Here is a 16639-nt window from a genome sequence, read left to right as displayed (position 1 = left end):
CGGAAGAAGCATGTTTGCAGTGTGTGCAGACTGCGCAGCTGTATACAGAGATGAACATTAATAAAACTGACAAACTGCTGGAAAAAAAGTGATATGAACATGTGTATGGTAATGCATCGTTGCTACGGTAGGCTGTGCTGATGAGTGAGAGTTCCTCTGACCAGTTCGTCGTACCGTGTGCTCCTTGTGCATTGTAAGTTGCAGGCTGTGTGAGGGAGCGTACTGTAAGCAGAAGAATGCTCCGGTCCTCAAGTTGGGAACAAGCCGAGATGGTGTTTGTGTACGGCCAAGCAGATGCAAACGGGCTAGCATCGGCACGGCACTACCAAATAAAGTACTCTCACAGACACCAGCCACATCACATAACATTGCAAGACCTTCTTTGGCCGATTGTGAGATCACAGTTCCTTTCAGACAGACGAACGTGCAGAGAGACTGTGGACTGGGCTTATACCGAATTTGGAAGACTGGGTTCAAAAATATAACTTGAACCGCTACGGGACTTAATATCGGAGACGCAGAAATATTTAAACCCAACAAATCCACGGACATCACACACATCCATGCCCGAAGCAGGATTCGAACCTGCGACCGTAGCAGCAGTACGGTTCCGGACTGAAGGGCATAGAATCGCTCGGTAACAACGACACACCGGGTTCTACAGGATATTGAGACAAACCCTAGCACATGCTCCTGGCAAGTGGTCCTTCAACATGGTGTAAGATAAGTAGGATTATGTGTATCCTGCATGATAACCGCTACTTTCCCTATCACCTGCAACGAGTGCAAGGATTATGAGCTGCGGATTTCCCTTTAAGGGAAGGATTTTGTCAATGGTTGTTTGCACCAGACTATCACAGTTCTGGGATTTGGTCATCAGTTCCGTTACCGACTAACCAAACATTACCACAACTGGTATCATCAGTCTGCATAATTGTCATCTGTGGGTTACAGACAATGCTCGGGATATGGTTGAGACGTCTCACTAACATCGGTTCAGCATCAGTACGAGTGTAGCGATTCTTGGTGACCAAATAGCTCGACTATTTTTATTCCGCAACGCCTAGATGGAGGAAGGTACCTAGATTTGGTTCAAATGGCTCTGAGAACTACGGGACAGCATCTGAGGTCATCAGTCCCCTAGAAGTTAGAACTACTTAAACCTAACTAACCTATGGACATCACACACATCCATGCCCGAGGCAGGATTCGAACCTGCGACCGTAGCGGTCGCGCGGTTTCAGACTGAAGCGTCTAGAACCGCTCGGCCACACCGGCCGGCCTCCTAGATTTCCTGCAGGGAGTGCCTTTGGCAGGTTACGCGGTTTCTGTATGATGGAGCACCACCGCACTTTCGCATTACAATGCGCCGACACCTCAACAACATCTTCCCCGTGGAGGCTCTGTAAGACGGCCTCCTAGATGGTTAAAAATGGGTCAAATGGCTCTGAGCACTATGGGACTTTACTGCTGTGGTCATCAGTCCCCTAGAACTTAGAACTACTTAAACTCAACTAACTTAAGGGCATCACACACATCCATGCCTGAGGTAGGATTCGAACCTACGACCGTAGCGGTCGTGCGGTTGCAGACTGTAGTGCCTAGAACCGCTCGGCCACCTCGGCCGGCTGACGACCTCCTAGATCACCGGACTTAAACCCCCTGTAATTTTATCTCTGGGAGCACCTTACCAGCGTTGTGTGTGCTGAACCAGTTTCTGACGTGCAGACCATTCAACACCGTGTTCACGATGCATGTGACATTCCGAAAGAGGCCGGAACGTGCGAAAGAGTGCGGAAATCCATGGCGCGACGTGTCAAAACATGTATCGCATCCTGCGGAGGCCACTTTGAACATCGGTGGTGAAGCCGATGCTATGCAGCTCTCTACTGTTCTCTGAGACGATTTGCTGTCGTTGCAGATACGCCGTCCATTTCCAGACACTTGTTCACCAGACCTTTTATTCCTCCATTTCCAGTCACGAATCCGTCGCTCGGATTTGTTGGTTTTATGACTGTTCACCCTGTATAGGAAATTGTCACCCCGTAGAAAAATTGCAAATGATTTTGACATAATGTGGATCTACCACAAGTTCACTAAATATGGAGAAAAGTAAGGTTCTACTCAAGTTGCTACCACCCATCTTGTGAACATCCTTGGAACTATCTATAGTGCGTTTGGAATTAGTTGCGAGTTTTGACGTTTGGCTGACCTCAGAGGGGGGGGGGGGGACGAGACGCCGTTGCCCAGGTAACACAAATGGCGGACTCGCTTTCCCCACCACGCCGCCAGCGGTTCGGCTTGTAGAGCACTCCTGTTGCCACACAATGAGTAAACATTACCACATAATGACACGCATCAACGTTTGTCAGCTCTAGTTGTAAAGTCATCAGTTATTGTGAACAAGTGTTTCTTGTTGGCGTTGCATTAATAACAACAGTGCAGTATATCTGAATAGGAGATTTGCAATAAAAGTGTCGTCCAAGAACAGGTTCATCTGCTGACAAGACAACGTTCTGCTCCAAAACATTCCTCGGGATTCGACAATAGTGCCGGACAAAGCCCATACCAGGCTGTTGCGGTGCACAAAGCATCGACAGAGCGGTGGACGAAAGCTGATATTTTGCTCTGGGTACAAAGAAATGTTCCATGACATAAAGTTTAACGTAGCGTGTATAAGGCGAAGTTAATGGAACTTGTAGTATTGTACAAGTCAAAACTCCACGCTACCAGGTCGACGAAACGGCTAACGGTAAAGGGCATTGTTTAAGCAGGTTCGTATCAAGCTCATTTAAATCCAGCCGATTGTATATCGGCCTAGGTGAAAAGTATTGTGACAAAAAACAGCAAAAAGTTTACGGTCATTGATGTTGAAATGGTGACAGACGAAGCTATTACAAATGTTACACGACTGAACTGGTGCTGTCAGCCATACCAGGAAGGTAGTAGAGGAACCATTCATGAAGGACTGTGACGAGTTCTGAGGAATACGTAACTTCTCTTGTTGCTATGTTAATATCTACTTCTTTTGTCAGAACACGGCAGAGTTTAGAAACATTCAACTCACTAATATTGTAATGCAGTTGAAATTGCGACAGAATACTGAAATAGTGTATTGTTAAACTAACAATTGCGTGGAAGTCAGGTCAGTAGTTTACAAAACATACCATTTTCAGTATAAACATAAACGTGTAACTTCATCTGTTATATTGTTACAAAACCCACAGCAGTTCTCGTTTCACCAAATACCGATGGTCCTCATTAATTACATAACTTGATTGAAAAAAATGTGTGGTCTCCTGAAAATCGCGGTACATGTGTAAGTTTCGCATATTTATCATATGGCTGAATACTCCTGTATTTTGCGCACTATCATTTGCCAAGATCTTGTTTCGATATCTCAAAACATTTGTAAGATGCGAAGAATTAATGAATATTTCATTCTAGCTTTTCCACTGACGCACGATTTCATTACGGAGCGCTTTACATACTTTCAGTTTTCTCGAGATTGGAAACAGACACCTGGACCCTTCCAAATTTAAAGAATAATTCAATATATTACCTACATTTAATCCACAGGAACATCTAACCTAACACGCACCGCACACAAACTGATAGCGACACCTGTTTTGCACTGCAAACTAAGAATTTCTTGCATGAGTTTATGTATTATTGAAACGTCGCAACGACTAGGCGGTTCATCACGAATTTGACCAATTAAACTATAAAGTATGCGAGAATGATAGTTTACTCTCGAATAGTTTCTTGAAAACCGCTTCAGAAAGATCGCAGATCGGACGGTCTGCTATGCACGCTGTCAAACGGCCCTGCCAGGTTTCGCACCGAATAGGACTGGCTGGCATTGTACTGTTGTCACCTGCTAACGCCCAGCACACTCTGGCAACTACGCTTCCCTCCACACGCTCCGTATTGAAGTGTCAAAAGTCGCAACTTACTTTAAACGTACTATAGTAGCGGTTGACACTGACCTCACCTTTTGAAGCTGCAAACTTAAAGACCTGCTTCGAAGCGAGCTGCGTTATTGAGGAAAGAATAATTAATATCAATCAAGAAACACTATTTCAAAAAATATCATTATTGAACTACTTTATCACACTACAAGAAATTGACATTTATACTTGTGATATACTTTTTCGAATATTTACTTTTGTTGCTTGAAATCTGGCTGATAATTTGTCAGCGTAGTTCGAACAAGATCTCTTGAATGTTCTTCAAATAGAACAGATCGATATAATATTTATATGATAAACCTGAGTGAACCACAGTGAGTGAAACATATAAGTGGTAGCAAAAATAAAGATCAGTGTCTTCAACAAGCGCTCCATTTCAAAGCCTTTAGTCCTTCGTCCTCTTTAATCTCTATTAGCTCCAACTGTACAGCTGCTGAATTCTTAATAATTGGTGGTGAAATAAGACAGCCACTTCCACAACAGCACCAAGGAGAGGATTTTCCAAGAACGAAACTGAAGGTTTAAGTGCCCTTAAATCTCTAAACCTGACATTTATTTCTTCAGCAAGGACAGAGATATTACTTAAATAATTTTGTATTTGCATCTCAACTAGTGGAAGGCTTTCAATAATTTTCTTCAAGTACATGAATTGAGAAAATTTTTCAGTGCCAAGGTCTTTCCGAAAGAGTCTTAATTTGTTTTGAGATCTGAACACAGACTGCACTAAATCATTAATAAGTTTCTCTCTTCCTTGGTTCAAATGGCTCTGAGCACTATGGGGCTTAACATCTGAGGTCATCAGACGCTAGAACTTAGAACTACTTCAACCTAACTAACCTAAGGTCACCACACACATCCATGCCCGAGGCAGGATTCGAACCTGCGACCGTTGCGGTCGTGCGGTTCCAGCGACTAGAACCGCTCGCCCACAACGGCTGGCTATGTCTTCCTTGTAATGATGCTGAACAACATCAGTAACAAAAGCCATGTCTAACAGCGCATCGGACTGAGGAAAAGAGCCTCCTGTTTCTTGCAGAAATTGCTTAATTGGTTCCAGTAATTGGAAAGATCTGCCTAGAACGTAGCCTAATGACAGCCATGTCAGTAAACAATAGCAACACACAGCACCAGGGATGTCGTCATTACTGATTTCTTCAATATGGGTTTCAACTGACTGTGTGTTTTTTGATTTGAGTGAATGTAAATCATAATTTTTAGCCCAACCTGCGCAACACTTGGATATTGAAAATATTTAATTGCTAAATGTTCTCTAGGAATAACACATTGGACAGATAGGAATTCAGGGTATAACGTTTCAGCATTTAAAAGCCCGACGAGGCCCCGGTTTTACCTGTCATAGACAGTGTACCGTGGGTAGCAATACAACACCTGTTTGTGGCGTGAGGTGGAGCCTACTGGTTTCGCTATACAGGCAGCAAACAGTAATAATTGGATGTAAAACAGATGATTACTTTTAGTTAGGTCACAGTATTTCGACGATACGTGAAATGTTTTGAATTGACATCATTTTATAAATTCTAGTGCACTCCTCAAATAGTTAGAAGCTATTATTTTTGGTAATTGAAGATCGGGTTACAGAATTTCAAGTCTGAGATACAGCAAAATGGCATATGAAATTACGCTGTTGGAATTAAATATTCACAGTGAGATGAAACTGAATTAACAACTCATATCAATTAGAAGTGTCTTCACTTCGAAATATTGAGCGATTGAGTTACGTATCAAATGACATGTAGCAATGTTATGCTCTTTCGCACAGTCAGATTTGATGGGGGCACTAAAGAAATAAATTCTCAGGAAAGTCTGTAGTAGACAGATAACTGCGCTTGTCGGTCAAGTCATTGAGCTTATATCAAGTTAAATACGACTCTCGGCTCTAGCCGAGGCCTTGCTTGGCCGTAAAGCTGAATGCCTTTCTTCAAGAATAAAAACTGTATTAATAAAAATAGAGCCTTCATTGCAGCAAAGGGACAGCCAAGGGAATTACTACTGGCTCTGGCCGAGGCTTTGCTTGGTCGTAAGGTGAATGTGAAACTGGGTAACTCGTTGTATACTATCAATGAAGTCCAATTGCAACTCCCTTTGCACTACGGTCAACTAGCCTGCTTCGTGGCTGAAAAATGTCTCGACCCAGAAAGGGACCATTAACCAAACAGTACGGTCTAATTTTACAATAAAACGTAGACCGGAAAAAAGTTTGCATTGAATTCAAGGGAATTAGTACTGGATGTTCGTTGGCTGGGTGAACCATGAGAGAACTGTTTTCTGTGACAAGGAAGAATGAAGACTGCACAAGAAAATCAGAACGATTAGTTCACACTACGTAATAGAAACAACAGCAATGTTCTGAATAACAGAATATATCAGATACACAGAGCAAATTCAGTTAGTGAGACGATGTTTCTGTTTGAGCATTGAGTCTTGCTGTTTACTTCACAGATTAAAAGTGCAATTAACGTCTGTGCATTTTGATCACTCTCTGAGTAATTGAAGAATGTAAGTACCACATGGAATTTATGTTGCCTTTTAGAGCAACTAATACACTCCTGGAAATTGAAATAAGAACACCGTGAATTCATTGTCACAGGAAGGGGAAACTTAATTGACACATTCCTGGGGTCAGATACATCACATGATCACACTGACAGAACCACAGGCACATAGACACAGGCAACAGAGCATGCACAATGTCGGCACTAGTACAGTGTATATCCACCTTTCGCAGCAATGCAGGCTGCTATTCTCCCATGGAGACGATCGTAGAGATGCTGGATGTAGTCCTGTGGAACGGCTTGCCATGCCATTTCCACCTGGCGCCTCAGTTGGACCAGCGTTCGTGCCGGACGTGCAGACCGCGTGAGACGACGCTTCATCCAGTCCCAAACATGCTCAATGGGGGACAGATCCGGAGATCTTGCTGGCCAGGGTAGTTGACTTACACCTTCTAGAGCACGTTGGGTGGCACTGGATACATGCGGACGTGCATTGTCCTGTTGGAACAGCAAGTTCCCTTGCCGGTCTAGGAATGGTACAACGATGGGTTCGATGACGGTTTGGATGTACCGTGCACTATTCAGTGTCCCCTCGACGATCACCAGTGGTGTACGGCCAGTGTAGGAGATCGCTCCCCACACCATGATGCCGGGTGTTGGCCCTGTGTGCCTCGGTCGTATGCAGTCCTGATTGTGGCGCTCACCTGCACGGCGCCAAACACGCATACGACCATCATTGGCACCAAGGCAGAAGCGACTCTCATCGCTGAAGACGACACGTCTCCATTCGTCCCTCCATTCACGCCTGTCGCGACACCACTGGAGGCGGGCTGCACGATGTTGGGGCGTGAGCGGAAGACGGCCTAACGGTGTGCGGGACCGTAGCCCAGCTTCATGGAGACGGTTGCGAATGGTCCTCGCCGATACCCCAGGAGCAACAGTGTCCCTAATTTGCTGGGAAGTGGCGGTGCGGTCCCCTACGGCACTGCGTAGGATCCTACGGTCTTGGCGTGCATCCGTGCGTCGCTGCGGTCCGGTCCCAGGTCGACGGGCACGTGCACCTTCCACCGACCACTGGCGACAACATCGATGTACTGTGGAGACCTCACGCCCCACGTGTTGAGCAATTCGGCGGTACGTCCACCCGGCCTCCCGCATGCCCACTATACGCCCTCGCTCAAAGTCCGTCAACTGCACATACGGTTCACGTCCACGCTGTCGCGGCATGCTACCAGTGTTAAAGACTGCGATGGAGCTCCGTATGCCACGGCAAACTGGCTGACACTGACGGCGGCGGTGCACAAATGCTGCGCAGCTAGCGCCATTCGACGGCCAACACCGCGGTTCCTGGTGCGTCCGCTGCGCCATGCGTGTGATCAGTGCTTGTACAGCCCTCTCGCAGTGTCCGGAGCAAGTATGGTGGGTCTGACACACCGGTGTCAATGTGTTCTTTTTTCCATTTCCAGGAGTGTATAAACCAAAGCATTATGACCACAGGCTTAATAGCTTGTTTGTCCGTCTTAGAACGAAATACATCACCGATTCTACGTAGCAAGGATCCGACAGTTTGTTAGTAGGTTTGTTGAGATATGTGGCTTTAGATCTCTATGCATAGGTCATGTAATTTGCTTAAGCAACGGTCCGCTGACTTGCGTACGCAGTGATGGCGCCCGATTACGACCCATTCGGGTTCCACTCGCTTTACATTAGGCGAATTTGATCGCAGAGATATAGTCGTGAGTGCATTATAGCGCTCCCAAAACCACTGCAGCACGAACAGCTATACTGCTGAAAGGTGACATCGCCGTCGAGGAAGAGATGAACCATGAAGGGATGTAGGTGGTTCCCAGCTGTCAGCATGTCTTCTATTATTACCACAGGTGCCATGCCAGAGCAGAAGAATATCTTCCTTACCATAGGAGGGTGGTTTGAAAAGTTCTGGGAACGGAATAGAAAATATGTACTTACATCACCGACAATGTTCCAGTGTCTTGAACCCATCTAGAAAATGAGATCCCTCCAGGCCTGCAATATAGTCAACTCCGGCTATCAATTCTTCGTTTGAAGTGAATCTTCGTCCACCGTGAAAAATTTGCAGTTTTGGGAAGAGATGAAAGTCTGACGGAGGCATATCACGTGGACAAGGTGGGTGTGACAACATTTCATACCATATTTCGTGTAATTTTGCCACGGCGACGGCACGTTTGCGGGCGCGCATTGTCTTGATGGAAGATGAGTTTCGTCCTTGCTAAACCTGGCCTTTTTTCGCGTATTTTTTGTTGCAGTTTCTCCAGAAGGTCAGCAAAGTATTCTTCAGTAATTGTTTGCCCAGCGGGGAGATAATCTACAATCAGACTCCCCTACGCATCCCAGAACACTGATCCCATGGCATTTCCCGCCGAAGGAGTTGTCTTTGCTTTCATTGGTGGCGGAGAATCAGCATGTTTCTACTGCTTTGACTTGTTTTGTCTCTGGGGTATAGTAGTGCACCCAAATTTCATGTGTGGTCACTAACCAGCGCTGAAAATCTTGCTCGTTTCTCCTAAAGCTGGCCAAACATTGTTCCGACATGTCCATTCTCATGCGTTTTTGATCCAGAGTCAAGAGTCGCCGCATCCGTCTTGCAAGTAATTTTTTCATTTCTAAATCTTCAGTTAAAATGTGATATTTCCTTTCAGATGATATCTGGCAAGCGTGAGCAATTTCACGAACTTTCAATCGGCGATCTTCCATGATCGTTTTGTGCACTTTTACGATTATTTCTGAAGTAGTTGCCGACCACTGCGCGGATCATCATCTAAGCTCCCACGACCAAATTTAAATTCATTTGTCCACTTTGCAACAGTTGAATATGAAGGAGCAGAGTCTCCCCGTGTATTCTGGAAATAGGCACGAATGTCCTTTACTTTACCTTTCTTTACGAAGTACTTCATCACTTCTCGAATCTTGATTTCTTTCATATTCGCAAATCACTACGCGGGAACAACAGAGCCACGTCACCGCCACAGCTCTCTTCCAAGAACACTGAAGTGGCACGTGTTTACCGGCAACAGTCCAATGAATATCACGTGAAGAACTCATTACGCTAGCGCTGACCTCTCGCGGTGATTCCGAGAACTTTTCAACCCACCCTCGTAATACTGCTCTCATCAGCTGCGTCCGTGGCGCACTGCACATTTCGAGCCGACGTTCACCCCGATGATGGCGTTTGTGGAGACGACCATCGATCAAACTTAGCAAATAAGTGAATCACCCGGAGAGCCGACACGTTTCCTTTGATCGATGATCGAACCCCAATAGCCCCGTGCCCATTGCAGTCGTAAATGACGATGTCGTTGTGTCATCATGTGAAACACGTGGAGGTGGTCTACGCGGAACTCCACGTTCCAGAATGTACGATGAACGGTGTGCTCCAGAACACTAGTGCGTGCACCCACATTGAGCTCTTTCCGCAGAGATACCACAGATCACCATCTGTCGTAGTTTACAGAGCAGACAAGCCTTGGAATCCCTCATTCTGTGAAGAGTTGTGGACGATAACCGTTTATCGCCTAGTGATAGTTTCACTGTCGCTCTACCTCTTTCCCTAGATGATCAGCACAGTAGCACGTGAACACTCAACCAGCTTTGCCGCTTTCGAGATACTTGTTGACAGGCTCTGCGTAACAATAATCTGCCCTTTGTCAAAGTCGCTTATCTCAATGGATTTTCCAATTTGCAGCCCGTATGTTCACTAGGGTGATAGCCCGTTCGTGTCTGCTCCGCTTACATGCTTTTGTTAGCGCGTCACGTGCCCACAAAGGCACCAGGTGACGTCCAACCTCGTGGTGGGCAGTGGTTACCTGTATAATGTTCTGACATCAGTGTATACGTAAACTTCAGTAGCTCAGCAACGCATTTAGTAAACCGTAGTAAAAGTTGGAATATCATAACACATTTTACATATTCACCAATGTTTCCTAACAGGGCAATTAACGAACGTAGATGGAGCATAAGAAGGTGAAGGAGAAACGATTGTCTGCATTTTGTACTGCGTTACAGGTAATACTTCTAAGAGAACAATGAGACAGCACGTTAGGAAGTGTTATAAAGTGGGTACACCACAAAATATATGGTTCAGGAACGACGAACAGGCGTCTTCAAATTCTTGGGAGAATTATGGAAATTTTAGTGTAGCAACAAAGGAGATAGTGTAAAAGAAATTTGCTGACTAAATACACTGTCTGACAAAGAAGTGAAGCACCCAGAAGACAAGATCGAATGTCAATGTGACATGTGACCACCAGAGTCCATTATTAATGTACATATTTAGTGGGGTTACTAGGCCTGGTAGGGTGTATTCAGGATGCGAACAGCACCTGATATTGAGTGATCACTGTGGATGAGACGGGGATGCCGCATACTCATAAGAGACAGCGTTACCGGCACGTGACAGAGTTTGAATGTGGCCTCATTGTGGGCCTCCATTTGGCCGCCTGGTCCATGAAGTATCCAGACTGAGGCATGTGAAGTGACAGGGGCGTGATACTGTACTGCACGGGAAAGCGAGGGCTCATATGCTCGTCGTCGAGGTTCCGGTCGACCACGTCTGAACACCGCATGGGAGGATCGACGTATTGTACATGAAGCACGTCGTAATCCCTTCACATCTGCGCCTGCCGTCCGCAAACAAACAATGGATTGCCTGCAAAACGTTGTGTCATCTCGCACTATTGGTCGGAAACGGCCGCAACCAGCGTGTGGAATAACCGCCGCCGGCCTTAGTGGCCGTGCGGTTCTAGGCGCTGCAGTCTGGAGCCGTGCGACCGCTACGCTTGCAGGTTCGAATCCTGCCTCGGGCATGGTTAGGTTTAATCAGTTCTAAGTTCTAGGCGACTGATGACCTCCGAAGTTAAGTCGCACAGTGCTCAGAGCCATTTGAACCATTTGAATAACCGCCCCAAGCGTAGGCTGCCGTTAACACAACAACACAAAAGAGCGTTTGGAGTGGTGTCGTGACTGGGTGGCATGGACTGCTAATGAATGAATGGTGTCACTTCGCGTTTACTGATGAATGGCGGTTCTGTCCCGAGTGAGCGTCTTTGGTGAGAACAATTGCGTCGTGGACAGTGGTCCCGTTCTAAGGTTTTGTAGAGCCACGGCAATGTTACTTTCTTTGACATGGTGTGTGGGCCATTGTGTACAGATTCAGATAACGGGTGGCAGTGAGGGAGGGAACTGAAGACACAACGTTACGTCTCTGACGTATTGCGTTCTCATGTTTTACCTCTCACGTGACAGCGTCGTGGTGCTACTTAACCACGGGAGAAAGCTCGTCCACATGCGGGACATGTCTCTAGGAACTGTTTGCTTGATGTTGAGCTACTACTGGGGCCAACTAGATACCCTTATCAGTCCCCGATAGAATGCGTGTCGGACCAACACGGACCGAGCTCCTTCCTATGGCCCGTACCTAGACTATCAAGTTACAACAGTTGTTAGCTGTCTTGCGTCAGGATAAGATACAAAGGGATTATGATACCCTCACCAATCGAGCCTACGCGTGCATCAGGACCAGAGGTGGTCCACTGAAGAGTGGACTCATAATATCAAATCCTTCGAAACTTTTACTCAAAATTGTAATTACTCAAGTAACATTACATATTCTTACATCACGTGAAGTTTCATTTCGTGTACCTTTCCATTTCTGGATGTTCACTTTATTTGCAGGCATGGCGTAATCGTTCGGTAAAAGGACTGAAACTGAAAACACTAAGCAAACAAACCCCAGTGAGAGGTCGAATATCATGTTTCGGAAAACGGTACTGGGTAACATTATGGATATACATATTCGAGTATTCCTTCGAAACCCCTAGTTTCACACATTTACTCGGAATATTTCGCTTGAGATTTGTTCAGGCATCATTCTGCTGTCATTTCCATTGTTTACAAAACTTACTAAATAATACGTGCTGTAAAAGTGACTACTTCGAAATGTGGGGGTGAATCTAACTAAAATAGTGTCAGACTTCGCTGTGTAGAAAACAAAGTGGCTCCGAGGAATATTTCCTGTAATCAAATGTATTTAATGCAAACGGCGTAAAATTTCTAACCAAACGTTGGACTTAGTGCTTTAGAATAATACATGAAAAAAATATTTGAAGTAAATATTATTAAATCATTAAAATTAAATGGGAAGATATGAGAAAACCGTTTCGCAAATATCAAGTGAAGTCAAGGATTACTGAAGTACTGTTGGACGTGACGGTCTACTCCTAAGGCGCGTCCGGAAACCGAAAGGTCGCTGGATCGAATCTCAGGTAGCTGAAGAAATTTATCAGTCTACCTTCAACGTAACCTTCATCTCTCAGTGATGTGAACATTCCCCAGAAACCGCCAGTGATTCGAATTTACGTTAAACTGAATATCTTATGGCTCCCAAATGAGGGATTTACACAAGGACCAGGAGCCAAACGGAATTATTAGTATTATTATTAATGCTGAACCAGTGTTACTATGTTACGGGGAATATACAAGAAATCGCTGAGAGAGATTAAGGTTTATGAAAATAAAATCTCTTGGAAGATATTTAGGCCAATTTGTGACGAAGGACAATGACGAGGAAGAGAGACAGGGAGAGATTTGGAAGGTACGTAATGAACCAGATGTTGTTGCAGACGCTCGTTCCTTTATATACAAGGTGATCATTGCAGGCACGTTTGATACATATTTATAAAATCTGTTACATAATTAAGGATGATTCATTGTCTAACATGCACATTTATTCAGTGTATTCTGTTTTTAAGTACACTGTTCACTGTGGGAACGTACAAAAGTACAGCCGTCCAGGGTAGCCGTGCGGCCTGAGATGCCTTGTCATGATCCGTTTGGCTTCCCCCGTCGGAGTTTCGAGTCCTCCCTGGGGCAAGTGTGTGTGTGTTGTCCATAGCGAAAGTTAGTTTAAGTCAGATTAAGAAGTGTGTAGGCTTAGGAACTGATGACGTAAGTAGTTTGGTCCCAAAGACCTTACCACAAATTTCCAAATCACAAAAGTAAAGTGTGACAGGAACGTGACATTTACGGAGGAGGTGATGAAAGAAATTAAGGAGAGGCAGCTACAGTGTGAAACCCGCCTGTATGGTGTGAATGAGGCTGCTCTCGGGAAGAGGTTGAATGGTGACACCATTTCTGTACTACTAGACAGGCACAAATCAGAATTATTAGAGGGAATGGAACAGGAATCAACTAAATACTATGTTAAACTTCAGTCAATGCTGTATGGACATGGATTACATGTCCCATGTAAGCTTGCGTACAACTACGCAGAAAGAAACAGTGTTGAACACACGTTTTATAAGGACGTACCAATGGCTAGGAACAACGGAATCAGGGGATCCTGTAAACTCACGAACCTTTCGCACCACCAACCAGAAAATACAAGCGTTGTAATAACCGCAGGATTCATTAAAATTGAAGTTAAAAGATTTTTCAGAAACCTGGAGAAAATTTACGAACACAACAATTTGCCCGTTAACTGGATTGACGATATGGATGGAGAAAGTGTTTTAACGGTACCGAATAAATTACCGAAGTAAGTTGCCCAGAAAGAAAAATTAATTGGGAAAATAGTATCAGCTGAAAGAGGGCGCCTAATGACAGTTGTATGAGTGCAGCAGGTAAACGAAAGGGTGAACTGATTGATAGAGTTGCGCCAGAAAGTCTTCTGCACACTACTCATTCGGATTTCATATACGGTGAACCTTTTGATCAATGGCAGGAGAATTAAATGAAGAAGAGAGTTGAACTAAAGAAAATAGAGATTTATTGATATTAGATAACCATTCTACTCACGTAAGCATTACAGTCAGGAATAAATATAGACAATCGGGACTCAGTCTCCTCTGTCATCCCCCTCGCAGCACCCACAAAAGGCAACCTCTCGAAACGGGATTTTTACATTAAAATTGCCAATTTGTCAAAAGTGTGACAAATTGCATGTTTCACATTCTAGGACGGTCATCACACAAATCAGTGGGAAAACACATTGCGAATGCCCTCAGTAGTGTGGCTTCATTTGAGAAAACTTTCAAAAGTTATGGAGTATGGCCATAAAACGAAGATGTTTTCAGTGATGAGGATTTCGTTCCTGCGGCTGTCACGGAACTTCTTGTGCCGAAATTTTCAACTGCAATCAATGAAGAAATTGAAGACAGTCAGGTGTCTGTTTCTCCACAGCTAACTCCTTCCATACCAAACCAGAAATCAGTTACTCCAAACCAGGAACCAGGACCTTTCCACCTGTAGCTAGTGATCATTCATCCTTCCCCGGAGCATCAGCAAACTGGAGAGAATAGGAAACGCAAAGGAAAACAATCTCAAATATTAACCAGTTCGCCGTTTAAGCAATCTCTAACAGAGGAACAATCATTGAAAAGGAAGGTTTGCGGAGGGAAGACTCTGAGGAAGAAGCGGCTAACGGCGTCGGCTGAGAAGACAATAACTGCTTGCCCACTTTGCAGAGGGAAATATTAGGATGCTCCTCAAGCGTACTGAATTATGTGTTAACAGTGTAATAATTGGTGGGATGAACACTGCACTTCTTGTGGGGTCGTGGGTTGTTTGTTTGTGACGATTGTGTCTAAATTACACATTTATTTTTTGGTTTAAGTGCATAACAAGCTACGTTCGTTTCATTACTATCAAGGTTCCATCGAAAATGTTTGTTTATGATTGGGAAAAGGAGATTTATTTCTATTCGAAAATATATGTTAATACGTTGCCCTGTATACCATGGTTGCGTGCTCTTGGACCGTAAGTTGTCCAACAGCACGCTTTCGCAGGACATTGCGTTTGTAAAGTATTCTTCTGCTATTTATCCCGCTATATTAATTTTGATGTTGTGATGGAGGCAATGAATAGGGCAGTTAATGATATAGTAAAATAAAAAGACAAAAACATGATTTTTGCAGATGATATGGTAATTGGGGCAATAAAGTGGTAGATGTACAGTTAGAGCTTGATGCGTAGAAGGAAATAATGAAAATGTATGAATTAAAAATACATAATGGTATTTGGAAGAGACAAAAGGATCAATGGGAATTTTAGTTTGGAGACCCCCCCCCTGTGGTAGATAGTTTCACTTATTTGGGGAGCGAAGTATCTGGTAATGGAAGAATAACCAATGAAACTAATAGGAGGTTACAGAAAGGAGGCAATTTATAACAAACAATAAAAACCTGATTTGGAATAAAGAAGCTTCAGAAAAATCAAAATTCCTTATTTCTAAGAGTTATGACTTCCCTGTTGTCATCTACGGAGCAGAAACACGGACAATGACAGAAAGGGACTGAAGCAGCCTGCAAACAGGGGAAATGAAATTTATAACAGCAGTTAAGGGGAAAACAAGAATGGACAGAGTAAGGAACGTAGATTTTAGAAAGGACCTTAAACTAGAAACTATGAGAGAAGAAATTCGAAAAAAAGAGATTAACATGGTACGGGCATGTTAAGAGGATGTGTGGGCAGACACTTCCCAAAATTGTGGAAGAACTAAAGATGGGTGGAAAAAGACCTAGAGAGCGCCCAAGAACACGGTGGATAATGGAAGTGAAAATATCTTTGGAAGGGAAAGGGGTGACCTAGCAGCAAGTGGACGAAGAAAAGTGGTGGGGGGACCGAGCCTAGTGGAGAGGACTCGTGAGCACCCACACCCGGCAGTAGCTGAAGCGGAACCGGATGCAAACAAATATTAATTCTGCAAACTGTTCATTAGATATCAACTGATATTTTAACTCAACCGCAGAGTCAAACTGATGATCAATAGAAAATCTCAATTTGTACGAAATATTATATGTTTCGTAAATAGCTGACTTGGTTTTTTATTTTCGCGACCGTGTCAGCTTCGAATATATCGACTTCGCCAATGTTGTTTGCACTAGCAAATCGGAGTTCGTAAAATTAAACAGCAGGCAGCTCTTGAGTAATTACTACAATTTGTAGCGATCTTCGTGACATAGCTGTAATGGTGGTAAGCAGACTGTCGGTTATTCGTCTTCATACAATCAGGCTCGCTCGCACTTGCACTGTAAAACCGCTCAATAACATACGAAGGATATTAGAGGTACAAAATAAAAGAATATGTCACAATACTGACAAAAATGAGTGATCATTCTACCT

The sequence above is a fragment of the Schistocerca nitens genome, chromosome 8, assembly GCF_023898315.1.
Source record: "Schistocerca nitens isolate TAMUIC-IGC-003100 chromosome 8, iqSchNite1.1, whole genome shotgun sequence".
Classification (NCBI taxonomy): Eukaryota; Metazoa; Arthropoda; class Insecta; order Orthoptera; family Acrididae; genus Schistocerca; species Schistocerca nitens.
Note: the sequence above shows the minus strand (reverse complement) of the source record.